This window comes from Delphinapterus leucas, chromosome 1 (assembly GCF_059928025.1).
Source record: "Delphinapterus leucas isolate spDelLeu-1000000601 "Yukka" chromosome 1, BTC_Dleu_Yukka2, whole genome shotgun sequence".
Taxonomy (NCBI): Eukaryota; Metazoa; Chordata; class Mammalia; order Artiodactyla; family Monodontidae; genus Delphinapterus; species Delphinapterus leucas.
Window position 1 is genome coordinate 108,003,463 of NC_143129.1, and position 15,853 is coordinate 108,019,315.

Below are 15,853 nucleotides of genomic sequence, written 5' to 3' on the forward strand. Positions count from 1 at the left end.
GAGGCAGTGCTTTACAGGACATCTACTTGTTCACATAGAAACACACCAAATATCAGAAAAAAATACTTTCAAACCAAATTATTTCAAAAGACTTATGGACAAGAATGGCAAATGGGCTTCCTTGCCAAGCAGCCTCCCCTCTGTGACCCGCAGATGGGCTTCCTAGTTCACACAGTTTCTAGAGCAGTGCTGCTCAATGCATGTTACACTGTGGGTGCACTCCAGAGTCCAGGATACAGGCAGGTGTCAATGAAAATAATCAATAAACAAGATTGTAAACAATAATAAGAATAGGAAAGAGTTTTATTTGAGCCAAACTGAGGACTATAGCCTGGAAGCCAGCTTCCCAGATTACTCTGAGAAACTGCTCTGGAGAAGCAGTGTTTCTCAGCACAGTTTTATATCTTGTCAGAACAAAGAACAGTAAACAAGTCAGGGATACATTTCTTCCAAAAAAAAAAAAAAAAAAGGACAGACCAGCACATACACGTACAGCATATACAGTATTGCCTTGGAACCTGGGAAGAGATTCTTATCATCAAAAGAGTACCAACATTGGTGTCCTAGGAGGAGAGGCATTTCATTTTCAACGTGGACATTCTTTACTTCTGGTCAATGTGCCCTTTTCTTTAATAATTAAATGTATGTTTGATAGGCCACAAACAGGCTGTTTTATTTAGCATAAAATTTCACTCAGGTATAAGCCAGAATGAGTTCCCCATACTTCGATATGCGAAAACTCCTTTCATCAGCGGTAAGAAAGGAGGGAGGGAAGAGGAAGAGAAAAATGCTGAGACCCAATAACTATTATTGAGAAAGGGACATGGGAGAAATTGAACCTGAAGTGGTGACATTTTTCCCTGGGCGAGGAGAGTCCTGTGCTTCTCCAGAGGTAGAGAGAGGGTAGGAGGCAACACAACCTTACATCCTGCACAGCTGCTGGCTTGCAGCTTTGCAAATAGTAGATTCTTGGCAAATAACTGCTGATAGCGTTTACAAAACCACTTTGGTTGCCTCAGAGCTTAATCTGGTTTTGACTTTTTTTTTTTAATCTACCAGTGACCAAAACCAAAAAAATCACTTAAACTAGGGTTAGACTAGAGTTTGGGAGAGCCCAGGAGTGTACTATTGATTACCCTGATCACCCAGGTGCTTATCACCCTGTTGCGTCCAGTTGGTTCTGTAAATTTATGTTAGCAACTACAATATCACAAGAAAGAAGACTAAGAAGGGAGGGGGATCAGCAGTCATTCGTGGTGGGGGGTAAGGGTTTGAAGCAAGCATCATGGACTCTGGGAAGAGTCAGGTATAGGTAAAATCTTGCCCTGCCTTGGGGAGGAAAGCTCAGTTTAACTGTCTGTCTCTACTACACCCGAGCTCTCCAATGGCAAGGTCTGTCTTTTTCATCATTTTCCCCAGCTCCTGACTCACAGAAAACACTCAAAAAATACTTGCTGAACTGAACACTTTAAAAACTCAGAAAAAAGAAGAAAACAGAAAAGAAGTAGGTCCCAAAAATGATGCTTCCAGACAGCCGAAGGCAGTAGCGAAGGGCAGGCAAAACAACAGGGATGCTATGCGTTAAAAAATTTTAGTCACGGGGAATTCCCTGGCGGTCCAGTGGTTAGGACCCCGTGCTTCCACTGCTGGGGACCCAGTTCTGGGAACTAAGATCCCACAAGGTGCAAGGCGTGGGCAAAAAAAAACCCCACATTTAAAATTAAAATTAAAAACACTAGTAACGAAAGATAAGCAGGGAAAACTCGAGAAGGAGGAGGCATGCACACACTTTGGGTTTGAGTAATATTCAAGTTGGAAACTTGGCCCAAATCTCCTGAGAACATGTTAATCTATTGAAAAATCTCCCAATCTGGTTTAATAAGAGAGATTTACAAAGAAGAGGGGGAGAAAATGGAGAGAGTTCAGAAAATACTCAGCAGATATTCCAGGAATATGACTTGCTGCCAGATTTTCTAAGCTTCCATACTTCCTTGTGGAACTCGAGATTTTAAAACAGCTGGGATCAAAAGAGAATCTCTTTTACTATGAGTGAACAGCTCATAGCTTCATTTGGTCCCACTACTATGGCTCTCCTAAAGAAAGAAGAAGAGGGAAGTGGGGCAGAAAACAGGTCAGCAAAGCTCTGGGCTTGGAAGAAAGGGTCTCTTGTGGCAGCCTAGGTATTTGCACGGGGACCAGTGAGAAGTTCTGCACCAGAGGCCTGAGGGGCTTATGGAAAATGGAAGAAGGTTTTCCCCTAGAAAAAAACTGGCTGCATTACCTTTCTGAAACAGGCAGAAGCACTCAGCCCCCTGGACCCAGGCTATTTGGGGCTTGGTTTCCTCAGTGTGGTAATTCAGTGCCTCAGCAGGTCCTCTGGGATGAACGGTTCATGACTCCTGGTGTCCACAGGGCATAATTGCTGCCACATTTTGTCCAAGGTGTTTGTCAAGTTGAAGAAAGCACAGGCAGTAGATGTTTTCAGATTCATAGACCTACAGGCTTGCAGAGCTAGAAAATAGCTTCCTGTTCAAAAACTAAGCCCTTATATAATTGTTTGGTTTACACTGTTTTAATGGAAAAGGAAACCAAGTCCCAGAAGGATTAAAATACATGGCTGGCCATCCAGCCTTCCCTTCAGGCCCCACTCTGGTCCTCCTCCAGTTACTTCACTCCCATGTCTGAGGAGATATGCCCACCAGACCCAGAAGTCCCTGCCCAGTCTGCTTCTAGGGCCTGGCGGGCCTCTTTCCTGGGTCACAGGTGGTCCTTGATCACACAGGGTCAAGTCTACACATGACACACGAGGCCCTTTGGGAAAGCAGGAAAACAATGAAAAGCAGGGTGAGTCATGGGGCAGCTGGCTCTGCACCACCACTGTCCAATGTGGGACTCCAGAGTTGAGCCTAGGTCATCATGGAGGTCATTATTTAGCAGTTTCTTAGCTTAATTTATTACTTTAAGAATTGAGACATATATGGGTGAGAACTCCCAAAAGGTACTCTCAGAGCCTTTCCCAAAGCTCACCGTGACACACACTTGGCTTTCTGAGCAGCTGCCTGATATCAAGGCTCAGACATTTACGTCTCGTGAGTCAAGCTTTGGCCAAACCAGTCATCCTCTTGGTTTTGTACATTAGTAACTTTGAGGGACCACAGCCTCTTGTAGCTGAATCCCATAGTCTTGGGTTGTGGTGAGTTTCAGGGGCCACATGTTATCTACAAAGCAGTGCACACATAGCACCTGGTCAACAGCATCCCAGGCAACACAGCTTTGCCGCGTTGCTATTCTCATTTTCTACCAGAGCTTGGCAACCTCTTTGCTCTTGAATGACACTGACTGCTGAGTCCATCCTCTCATGCCTACTAGGGAAGCAAAGGGGTAAGAGAGAAGGTGAGAGGACACTGAAGGCAGGGGAGGGGCAGAAAGCATCCAATTCTCCACGTTCTGGAACTAAAGCAGTGCACAAGACACAGCCAATGTCTCTATGGTGTTAACATTCTTATGCGGGGGTCATCAAACTTTCTGAAGGGGCCAGATAGTACATATTTTTAACTTTGCAGGTCATACAGTCTCTGGTAGCAACTACTCAGCTTGGCTCTTTTAGCAGGGAAGAAGCTGTAGAAAATACCTAATGGAAGGGGCGAGGCTGGATTTGGTCCACAGACCATACTGTGCCCACCCCTGTTCTAGTGAGAAAGCAGAGGTTAGAAGACCAGCAAAAGCAGCTCCAGGTGCCTTTCAGGGACCCTGATACCACTTGTTTCCTTTCCTCTGTTTTATAATAGGGACTTCAAGTAACTCCAGTTTAGATGGGACAGCAGATGTTCAAAGATAAGTCCAAGGACAGAGAATGGAGATAATTTTCAAGCTCATAAACTCTCATTTCAGATCTCCAATCTTGACTGATGCCCCAGCGTACAAGATAATCCTTAGTGATAACAACTGACAGCAGCCTAGTTTACAGGAAGGTGTAACTGAGCCTGAGTTTTTACCTGCCTTGTATCTGCCTCACTTCATGCAACAAGACGTCTTAAAGCACAACATCAGTTCCTACCTATAAACTAGTGGTGTTTGAGGGCCCAGCTCCAAACATCCATGTTGGTTTCCTCAGCTGACTCAGAAGCTCTTAGAAACATAATAGCATGGTCAATAGGGTTGATAAATTTTTAAATTTGGGCTTTTGGACAAAGGTGTCAGGGAAGAACCAGGAAGTCCCCATTTTTTTTTAGTCCCCCGCTTTGGAGAGGGCGTCCCTTTTTTGGAGTACCCAGTGGTATTCACCACTATGAAGACATGAGCTTTGAGAGCTACAGAATGCTAAGCAATTATACAACTTTACACTTTTTGTTATTTTAATTGTCACTCTCTGAAATTCTGAACTGATTAGTTTCCTACTTCTGTTACTACTTATGTATTTACTTATTTGAACACTCCCCCTAGAAGTAACTAATTTCCATCTCTGCCACCACTCTCACTCCCATAAGGATCCCACCTCACAGTACTAGGGCTCTGATATACACACTTTCCTCTCCCTGCTCAGGCTCTTACTCTCCACACCAGTCCACCTTTCTGCATGGATGCCCTCCTCACCCCTTCTAGGCTCTTACACCCCACTCAGGGCCATCAAGGCTCCCCCTCAGCACCACGTGGACATCTACCCTGCTCTACCCCAGCTAATGGCCTTATAAATGATTTGCTCAGGAAAGGAAGGAAATAGAAAAGGAATAGGGGGCTTCCCTGGTGGCGCAGTGGTTGAGAGTCCGCCTGCTGATGCAGGGGACGCAGGTTCGTGACCCGGTCCGGGAAGATCCCACATGCCGCAGAGCGGCTGGGCCCGTGAGCCATGGCCGCTGAGCCTGCGCGTCCGGAGCCTGTGCTCCGCAACGGGAGAGGCCACAACAGTGAGAGGCCCGCGTACTGAAAAAGAAGAAAAAAGAAAAGGAATAGGAAGAGTAACCAAAGACTTTTTGAAAGACTTTTGAAAAGCCAAACCTGAAAATTTTAGGAAGAAAACATTAGACACTGTCTTCATCACGTTGGGGTGAGAAAAGTTTTCTTGAACAATAATGTTTGTTGTTAACACTTAACTGAGCACCAAGGGTGTGCCAAGCACTGTTTGACACACTTGACATGTTTAATCATGTAATCCTTACAACTACCTAATAAGCAAGAACTGTGATTATCTCCATTTTACAGATGAACAGAGGCCCAGAGAGATTAACTTCACCTAAATTGAACAGTAGTTGTGGGTCAGGGATTTAAACCCAGAGTCCTGCTCCACTGCCCATACTTTTTTTAAAAATTTTTAATAGATCGTTATTGGAGTATAATTGCTTCACAATACTGTGTTAGTTTCTGTTGTACAACAAAGTGAATCAGCCATATGCATACATATACCCCATATCCCCTCCCTCTTGAGCCTCCCTCCCACCCTCCTTATCCCACCCCTCTAGGTGTTCACAAAGCACTGAGCTGATCTCCCTGTGCTATGCTGCTGCTTCCCACTATCTATTTTACATTCAGTAGTGTATATATGTCGATGCTGCTCTCACTTGGCCCCAGCTTCCCCCCTTCCCCCCCACGTCCTCAAGTCTATTCTCTATGTCTATGTCCACTGCCCATATTCTTAATCACTATTCCATACAACCTCTCAGAAGACACACAACAACTGAGGAACCAAGATGGCGGAGTAGAAGGACGTGCTCTCACTCCCTCTTGTAAGAACACCGGAATCACAACTAGCTGCTGGACAGTCATCGACAGGAAGACACTGGAACTCACCAAAAAAGATACCCCACATCCAAAGACAAAGGAGAAGCCACAATGAGACGGTAGGAGGGGCACAATCACAGTAAAATCAAATCCTGTAACTGCTGGGTGTGTGACTCACAGACTAGAGAACACTTATACCACAGAAGTCCACTCACTGGAGTGAAGGTTCTCAGCCCCACATCAGGCTTCCCAACCTGGGGGTGCAGCGACTGGAGGAGGAATTCCTAGAGAATCAGACTTTGAAGGCTACTGAGATTTGATTGCAGGACTTCCACAGGACTAGGGGAAACAGAGACTCCACTCTTGGAGGGCACACACAAAGTAGTGTATGCATCGGGACCCAGGGGAAGGAGCGGTAACCCCAGGGGAGACTGAACCAGACCTACCTGCTAGTGTTGGAAGGTCTCCTGCAGAGGAAGGGGGTGGCTGTGGCTCACCGTGGGGACAAGGGCACTGGCAGCAGAAGTTCTGGGAAGTACCCCTTGGTGTGAGCCCTCCCAGAGTCTGCCATTAGTCCCACCAAAGAGCCCAGGTAGGGTCCAGTTTTGGGTTGCCTCAGGCCAAACAACCAACAGGGAGGGAACCCAACCCCACCCATCAGCAGTCAAGAGGATTCAAGTTTTACTGAGCTCTGCCCACCATAGCAACAGCCAGCTCTACCCACCACCAGTCCCTCCCGTCAGGAAACTTGCACAAGCCTCTTAGATAGCCTCATCCACCAGAGGGCAGACAGCAGAAGCAAGAAGAACTACAATCCTGCAGCCTGTGGAACAAAAAACACATTCACAGAAAGATAAGATGAAAAGGCAGAGGGCTATGTACCAGATGAAGGAATAAGATTAAAACCCCAGAAAAACAACTAAATGAAGTGGAGATAGGCAACCTTCCAGAAAAAGCATTCAGAATAATGATAGTGAAGATGATACAGGACCTCGAAGGAAAATGGTGGCAAAGATCGAGAAGATGCAAGAAATGATTAACAAAGACTTAGAAGAATTAAAGAACAGACAAACAGAGATGAACAAAAAAATAACTGAAATGAAAACTACACTAGAAGGAATAAATAGCAGAATAACTGAGGCAGAAGAACAGATAAGTGACCTGGAAGACAGAATGGTGGAATTCACTGCTGTGGAACAGAATAAAGAAAAAAGAATGAAAAGAAATGAAGACAGCCTAAGAGACATCTGGGACAACATTAAACACAACAACATTCGCATTATAAGGGTCCCAGAAAGATAAGAGAGAGAGAAAACACCTGAGAAAATATTTGAAGAGATTATAGTTGAAAACTTCCCTAACATGGGAAAGGAAATAGCCATCCAAGTCCAGGAAGTGCAGCGAGTCCCATACAGGATAAACCCAAGGAGAAACACTCTGAGACACATAGTAATCAAATTGGGAAAAATTAAAGACAAAGAAAAATTATTGAAAGCAGCAAGGGAAAAATGAAAAATAACATACAAGGGAACTCCCATAAGGTTAACAGCTGATTTCTCAGCAGAAACTCTGCAAGCCAGAAGGGAATGGCATGATATACTTAAAGTGATGAAAGGGAAGAACCTACAACCAAGATTACGCAGCAAGGATCTCATTCAGATTCGATGGAGAAATCAAGCTTTACAGACAAGCAAAAGCTAAGAGAATTCAGCACCACCAAACCAGCTCTACAACAAATGCTAAAGGAACTTCTCTAAGTGGAAACACAAGAGAAGAAAAGGACCTACAAAAACAAACCCAAAACAATTAAGAAAATGGTCATAGGAACATACATATCGATAATTACCTTAAACGTGAATGGATTAAATGCTCCAACCAAAAGACACAGACTGGCTGAATGGATACAAAAACAAGACCCATCTATATGCTGTCTACAAGAGACCCACTTCAGACCTAGGGACACATACAGACTGAAAGTGATGGGATGGAAAAAGATATTCCATGCAAATGGAAATCAAAAGAAAGCTGCAGTAGCAATACTCATATCAGATAAGATAGACTTTAAAATAAAGAATGTCACAAGAGACAAGGAAGGACACTACATAATATCAAGGGATCAATCCAAGAAGAAGATATAACAATTATAAATATATATGCACCCAACATAGGAGCACCTCAATACACAAGGCAATTGCTAACAGCTATAAAAGAGGAAATCGACAGTGACACAATAATAGTAGGGACTTTAACGACTCACTTACACCAATGGACAGATCATCCAAAATGAAAATAAATAAGGAAACAGAAGCTTTAAATGACACGATAGACCAGGTAGATTTAATTGATATTTATAGGACATTCCACCCCCAAATAGCAGATTACACTTTCTTCTCAAGTGCGCACAGAACATTCTCCAGGATAGATCACATCGTGGGTCACAAATAAAGCCTCAGTAAATTTAAGAAAATTGAAATCATATCAAACATCTTTTCTGATCACAACGCTATGAGATTAGAAATGAATTACAGGGGGAAAAAAGTAAAAAACACAAACACATGGAGGCTAAACAATATGTTACTAAATAACCAAGAGATCACTGAAGAAATCAAAGAGGAAATCAAAAAATACCTAGAGACAAATGACAATGAAAACACGATGATCCAAAACCTATGGGATGCAGCAAAAGCAGTTCTAAGAGGGAAGTTTATAGCTATACAAGGCTACCTCAAGAAACAAGAAAAATCTCAAATAAACAATCTAACCTTACACCTAAAGGAACTAGAGAAAGAAGAACGAACAAAACCCAAAGTTAGAGTAAGGAAAGAAATCATAAACATCAGAGCAGAAATAAATGAAATAGAAACAAAGAAAACAATAGCAAAGATCAATAAAACTAAAAGCTGGTTCTTTGAGAAGATAAAATTGATAAACCGTTAGCCAGACTCATCAAGAAAAAGAGGGACAGGACTCAAATCAATAAAATTAGAAATGAAAAAGGAGGAGTTACAACAGACACCGCAGAAATACAAAGCATCCTAAGAGACTACTGCAAGCAACTCTATGACAATAAAATGGACAACCTGGAAGAAATGGACAAATTCTTAGAAAGGTATAGCCTTCCAAGACTGAACCAGGAAGAAATAGAAAATATGAACAGACCAATCACAAGTAATGAAATTGAAACTGTGATGAAAAATCTTCCAACAAAGAAAAGTCCAGGACCAGATGGCTTCACAGGTGAATTCTATCAAACATTTAGAGAAGAGCTAACACCTGTCCTTCTCAAACTCTTCCAAAAAATTGAGGAAGAAGGAACACTCTCAAACTCATTCTATGAGGCCACCATCACCCTGGTACCAAGACCAGACAAAGATACTACAAAAAAAGAAAATTACAGACCAATATCACTGATGAATATAGATGCAAAAATCCTCAACAAAATACTAGCAAACAGAATCCAACAACACATTAAAAGGATCATGAACCATGATCAAGTGGGATTTATCCCAGGGATGCAAGGATTCTTCAATATATGCAAATCAATCAGTGTGATACACCGTATTAACAAATTGAAGAACAAAATCCATGTGATCGTCTCAACAGATGCAGAAAAAGCTTTTGACAAAATTCAACACCCATTTATGATAAAAACTCTCCAGAAAGTGGGCAGAGAGGGAACCTACCTCAACATAATAAAGGCCATGTACGACAAACCCACAGCAAACATCATTCTCAATGGTGAAAAACTGAAAGCATTTCCTCTAAGAAAAGGAACAAGACAAGGATGTCCACTCTCACCACTATTATTCAACATAGTTTTGGAAGTCCTAGCCACGGCAATCAGAGAAGAAAAAGAAATAAAAGGAATCCAAATAGGAAAAGAAGAAGTAAAACTGTCACTGTTTGCAGATGACATGTTACTATACATAGACTATCCTAAAGATGCCACCAGAAAACTACTAGAGCTAAGCAATGAATTTGGTAAAGTTGCAGGAACCTAGAAAAATGGTACAGGTGAACCAGTTTGCAGGGCAGAAGTTGAGACACAGATGTAGAGAACAAACATATGGACACCAAGGGGGGAAAGCAGCGGGGGGTGGGGGTGGTGATGTGATGAATTGGGCAATTGGGATTGACATGTATACACTGATGTGTATAAAACTGATGACTAGGGCTTCCCTGGTGGCGCAGTGGTTTAGAGTCCGCCTGCCGATGCAGGGGACACGGGTTCGTGCCCCAGTCGGGGAAGATCCTACATGCCGCGGAGCGACTAGGCCCGTGAGCCATGGCTGCTGAGCCTGTGCGCCCCACAACGGGAGAGGCCACAACAGTGAGAGGCCCGCGTACCACAAAAACAAAACAAAAAAAAAACCCAAACTGATGACTAATAAGAACCTGCTGTATAAAAATATAAATTAAATTAAATTTTAAAAAAAAGACACACAACAAGACAAACACATATGTGCACGTGCACACACACACACACACACATACCACAGGGGAAAGAATAATTAACTTGAATACATTAAAATGAAAAACTTCGATAAAACAAAACACACTCTAAAAAATAAAGACGGACCCTAAAGAGAGAGAAATTATTTTTCAATACACATAAGGAACAGAAGGTTAGTATCCAGATATAAAGAACTCCTATGATGCAGTAAGATAAGACAAACAACCCAAAAGAAAAGTGAGCAAAGAATATGATAGGCACATAACAGAAGAGGAACTCAAACAGTCACTAAACATATGAAAAGATGCTTAACCTCACTAATAGTCAAGGAAATGAAAATCCAAATAAAAAGTCATTTCACAGCAGCAAAAACACAGCAACACATGGGTGTTTCTGCCCCAGGAAGCCCATTAGTGACGCAACACCCAAGGTTTTTATTTTGTCACATAAGCACTTTCCAACTAGCAGGTTCCAAAATTCCAGACTCCCAGAGGGAAAGCAGATGCTCTGCATAAACAACAGTGTTGCACAGTTGAGGCACAGGTAACCACCCTTATCTGTTAAAGAACAGTGAGAACACTCCAGAAACCTGAGTTCGCAGGCACCAGCCAAGGGCCAACCTAGCAGGCAGGTCCTTCTAGAATGCAGCAGCTTCAGGTCTGCTATGGCAACCCTTTTCTGCAGAGTGTACATGGATATGATCATTTTGAACAGCAATTTGGAAACATCTAATGAAGTTGAAGACATGTATGTCCACTGGCCCAACAGTCTCCTCCTAGGTCTATTCTGTATTAGTGCATGTGGAGACACGGTCAGGTGTACTCTTTGTAGCCTTGTTTCTAATAGCAGAATATCAAAAATCAATCTGAATATTAATCAACCAAAGAATTGATAAATGAATTATGTCCAATTCATGCTATTGATGTCATGAAGCAGTGGAAAGGAACTAATTAAAAGTATGTATTTCAAAATTGATAAATCTCAAAACTTAATGGTTAGAAAAAATATCTAATGGCAGCAGGATAGAAAAAGCAAGGCCTTCCTGGCTACTCAGTCTAAAATTTCAACTGCCCATCCCCATCCTGACATCATCCCCCCCTCTCTGCTTTTTCTTATATCCTTAGCAGTTATCACTATCAAACATACTATGTTTTTACTTCCTCTTCTTGCTTATTGTCTCTCTGCTCCTCTAGAATACTAACTCCATGAGGGCAGGAATTTTTGTTTAGTCTCTTACTTTTTCTGGTTGTTACTAACCAAACCGTTTTCTATTTTTAATTCTTGACATTACAGAACTAAACTGAATTTAACATTCTGCTCTTACATTTCTTATCAACAAACATAAATAAAATCCATGAGCCAAAAAACCCAAAACAAAACTAAAAACAGAGAAAAGCTGATAAAATAAGCTAAATATGAATCCCAGCATTAACAACTGAACAGAGAATGTGATTTTTAAATTCCTGGGGAAGATAAAGTTGTGTAGAAACTGAACACTTAGAAATAATTTAAAACCTGGAAATCACTGACCAGAAATTACACAGCTGGATTATGAGAATACAGCATAAAGGGGTTATGAGTGAACCTACACCATTCTAGCTGCACCTCATGCCCTTCTCAGAGGATAGCCTGGCATTGATTAGATTCCGGGCCAGACTAATACTGGCAACAGAACCAGTGACAGTAATCTACCTTCCAGGAGAGCCTTCCACTGGGTTGGCAGTTCTGATCTAGGCCCTGGACATCTGGCAGATATCATTAATGTTGGTGCCTTGGTGCCTGACTATGCAGCCAATTAAGCTATTTGAAATGGTGAGTTCATGGGTAGTTTGACTAAATGCATCCAAACTTGCCCAATAGCCTTGATCTCTGGAAGGCTGGAGTCAATTCTGGCAAATCCAGTCTCACCGTGCATCACGGCAAAGTGAGAATGTTGTCTTGCCACCTGGTTCAGCTTAGCCAGATGGAGTGGAGAAATGGTGTGTTGTCCTTGAATTGAGCAGGCATCTAGAGGTGGTCCCTCCAGGTCATCGATGGTGTGCGGTAGCCTGCGGCATCTCTGCGCCAAGCTTGGCCACCCTCACAGATGACTAGAGATCTATCTGGCATGGGCTGGTACAAAATGGTCTTGACTCTCCATTCTGGGGACTGGGAGAGCATCTCCAGCATGCCTAGGCAGATCTGATTGGTACACTCGGTGACAGACTGCAGCACACCAGCAATGGTGACAGCCCGCTCGGTGGACTTGGCCAGCATTTCCCCCACCCCCAGTGCCGAAAACAGTGCCTGGCCATAGTAGCTACTCAGTAAGTATTTGTTGAATTAATGAATGAATAGTGTATGCTGCCATTTTTATAAAATTTAAAACATGTGAAAGTACTAAAAATTATTTATGGATACATATATAAGCAGTGAAAAATGCTATGCTTGAGGATGATGAACACCAAATTCAGGACATGATCGCTTCTAGGTGGGAGGGAGGGGAATGAGATTCAGGAAGAGACACAAAGGAGGCTCAACTATATGTGTAATTTTCAAATTTCTTAAAAATATCTGAAGCAAGCATGGTAACATATTAAGAGTTGACAAAACTAAGGGGTGTATACATAGATAGTTGTAAGATTACTCTCTCTATTTTTTGTAGACTTGAAACAATTCATTTAAAGACTATCCTATCCAGAGCTAGTATCTTACATCGCCACCACCATCAGAGGCCACCCCAGGAATATTCACAGCAGCGTGTAGAGGACTCTTCTGAATGATAACTACTCCGCTTCTCTCACCCCTCTGCTGAATTGGAAGATGCCAGATATTGAACCTTACTCACCTTTGCATCCCATCCCTCCTGTGGCCTTTCGTGGTTGTCTTACTATAAAATGGATTTTCAGTTAATATTGAATAGTGTAGAATGAAAATGCTAATTTGGGAAATGGCAGGCAGAACTGGCTACATAATTTTGCGGTCCCAGTGAAAAATGAAAGCTTATTAAAAAATTATTTAGAATTTCAAATGGCAATAGCCGGGCATTAAACCAAGCACAAGCGCACAGGCCTCCCACCCATGAATCCAGCCCTGAGGGCAGGCTTTGAACACAGAACTCGTAAAGTATCTTAATGATTTAAAAGAATAGGCTATGGGGAGGCTGCTAGCTATGCACTACATCCATTCACTTCTTCTTCCACAATAACAGAGCAGTGACTTGGTGCCAAGTTGCCCAGGTAGAGACAGCATTACTCAAGCCTTGTGGCACGTGTGGCCTGGTCACTAAGCTCTCTTTAGCAGAATGGAGTGGAAGTGACAGGTGTGACATCGGACCAGGAGGGCCCCTCCATGCTCTTTCCCCAACTCTGCTGACTGGAACTTGGTTTTGTGGTAACCATGGAAACAAGCTTAAGGATTCAGGATGGCAGAGCCGCAAGATGGAAAGACTCTGGGCCCTGAGTGTGTGTGTGGAGCAGAGCTGTCTAGCAGTGCAGCCCGCTGCCCCCTACCATTAGGTGCCTCAAATTAGCCTGTATCTTGGTTCCATTACAGCAGCCTAGCTTGGTTGACTTAGGTGGTGTGATACAAATATCATTTTGATTCACCCAACAGCTAAAAATAGGCTGTTCTAGACAAATCCAATGCTGTAGCGGTCCCCTAGGCCCTGTGCACGGGCAGCAACAGGCCTTGGCCCAGCCCCAAGGAAAGAGCCTGGCTTAGAGTGGAAGTAATACATACGTTCCCTCCAAAAAACTCAAGCTGCTTAGAATGTTAAAGTTCCTTAACAGAGGAAGCCTGTAAATCCCTGCATAGAAGAATAGATGTCCTCAAAATTCCCCAAAACCCTTCCTGCAAACCTGGGATGGGCTGCCAAGAGCTCTGTGGCAGCTCCTCGCTGACCATTCAGAGCCTTTCTCTAGAGACACAGTAGGCGATTGCCGGCCCTGCAAACCAGCAGGGCTGTGTCAGATGGACCAGGGGAAGAGACTGTTTATCAAGCAGGATTGAAACGCCATAGTCATCTAGTTCCCAGCAAGGCTATGAACAGCTCCCAAGGCATGTTAGACCCCAAATCCAACCAGCTACTCACTGGATAGCATCCAGGGGTCAAGGATCAGATATTACATAACATAGCAGGTAGCCCAGAGCGAACACACACACACACACACACACACACACACACACACACACACACAACTTTCTTTGGCAACAGGCCTTGGCTTTCACAATCACATTCTACTTGAATTTGCTCAGGAGTTTGTTTGTTTTTTTTAATAGCTACAATTAATGAATGCCCATGCCTGCTATTCCTATTTTGATGAAAAATGAGACAGCTATCTGACGGTGCTCAAGCAGAGGGAAGCTAGGGTATCTGACCCTGGACTTGCAAAAAGAAATTTGGCATTTGCCAACGGATACAGCTGTGCCGTTGAGAAGATATTTTCAATAATTAGTGTTTTCAACAATATTCAGCATGTCCCCAAGAAACTCCTGGACCTTTCATTAGAGTCTTCATTCAAAATTTAAGGAACTCACTCAAGGCCAGAGGGAGACTCAATGTCAGAGATAGATCAGGCTCAAGTCTTGATGACCCCAGTCCTGTCTTCAGCCCACGCTCATACCTCCCTCCCTTTTAATTAAAAAAAGTACCAGAGCAACAGACCAGTATCAAGCAAAGGCCCCAAATTGCATGTATATACTTGTCAGGCCCTCTTCTCAAAGGACAGTACATCTACAATGACCTCCAAAGGGCACTGCAGAGCTTAAAACACTGGGAGAAACAAACTCTGGGATTGGAACAGCAAGGCTGGATGGAGAAGGGGTTGAAATGATGATGAAACAGAGTACAGTGGGACTGGGGGGTAAGGGTGGCCACCTGGAGGCGGGCACACTCCCAAGGTCATGCACACAGCCAAGCTGGGAGGACCAAGGCCCAGGACAGAGGCTGGAGAACACAGAAACAATTTGCCTCTCTGATACTCCCCAGAAGCATGGTTCCATGGGAAATCTGGTGAACAAACATTGTTTCGTTCAACCTTTTGATGAGGTGAAAAGAATGGCAGGTACTGGCCAAACTGGAAATAAAAAGACAAAAGGATTTAAGAAAGCTAAAGAAGCATGAGTGGTGAGACATTTGGAATAAACACTCCAGTGCTGACACTCCCCGGGGCTCTGGGAAGAGACTCAGTTAATCCAGGGAGGCCAAACAGGAGCTTCCTGTCAAGCCAAGGTTGAAAAAAAAAGTGCAGAGGTGAAACAGGCAGCAGTGTTTAGGGACCTGCAGCTTGTATCAGAGACACCTGCTGTAAAGCGGCCCACAGCTTTCAGAGTGTTACTGAAGTTTCAAACACGCAGACTCAGAGGCTCACCATTGCATGAGATGACTTCACTGGGGGGACAGGGCAGTTGGTGAAAATGTCACCATTTACGGTTGGCCAGAGCAGGAAGAGGGATGGTGGCCTTCTCCAAAACCACAAAAGCCGTGGTCAGTGCCATAGTCAGAGACAGAACAAGAAGGCTTGCTTCCTTTCTCTGCTCTTGGCCACATGAAGATACAGTGAGAAGTCAGGAGTCTGTGACCCAGAAAAGGATGCTCACCAGAACTCTCCTGGGCTGACACCCTGACCTCAGACTTCCAGACTCCAGAACTGTGAGAAATAAATTTCTGCTGTTTATTTTTAAAGGGAGAAAGAGGGGGGAGGC

The 15,853-nt window shown here is 43.4% G+C and overlaps 1 pseudogene; it reads right to left on the minus strand.

Annotated features, from left to right (window-relative positions):
- Positions 1 to 11,763: 11,763 nt before the first annotated feature.
- On the minus strand, positions 11,764 to 15,646 carry LOC111164064 (poly(rC)-binding protein 1-like; annotated as a pseudogene).
- Between the last annotated feature and the right edge of the window lie 207 nt (positions 15,647 to 15,853).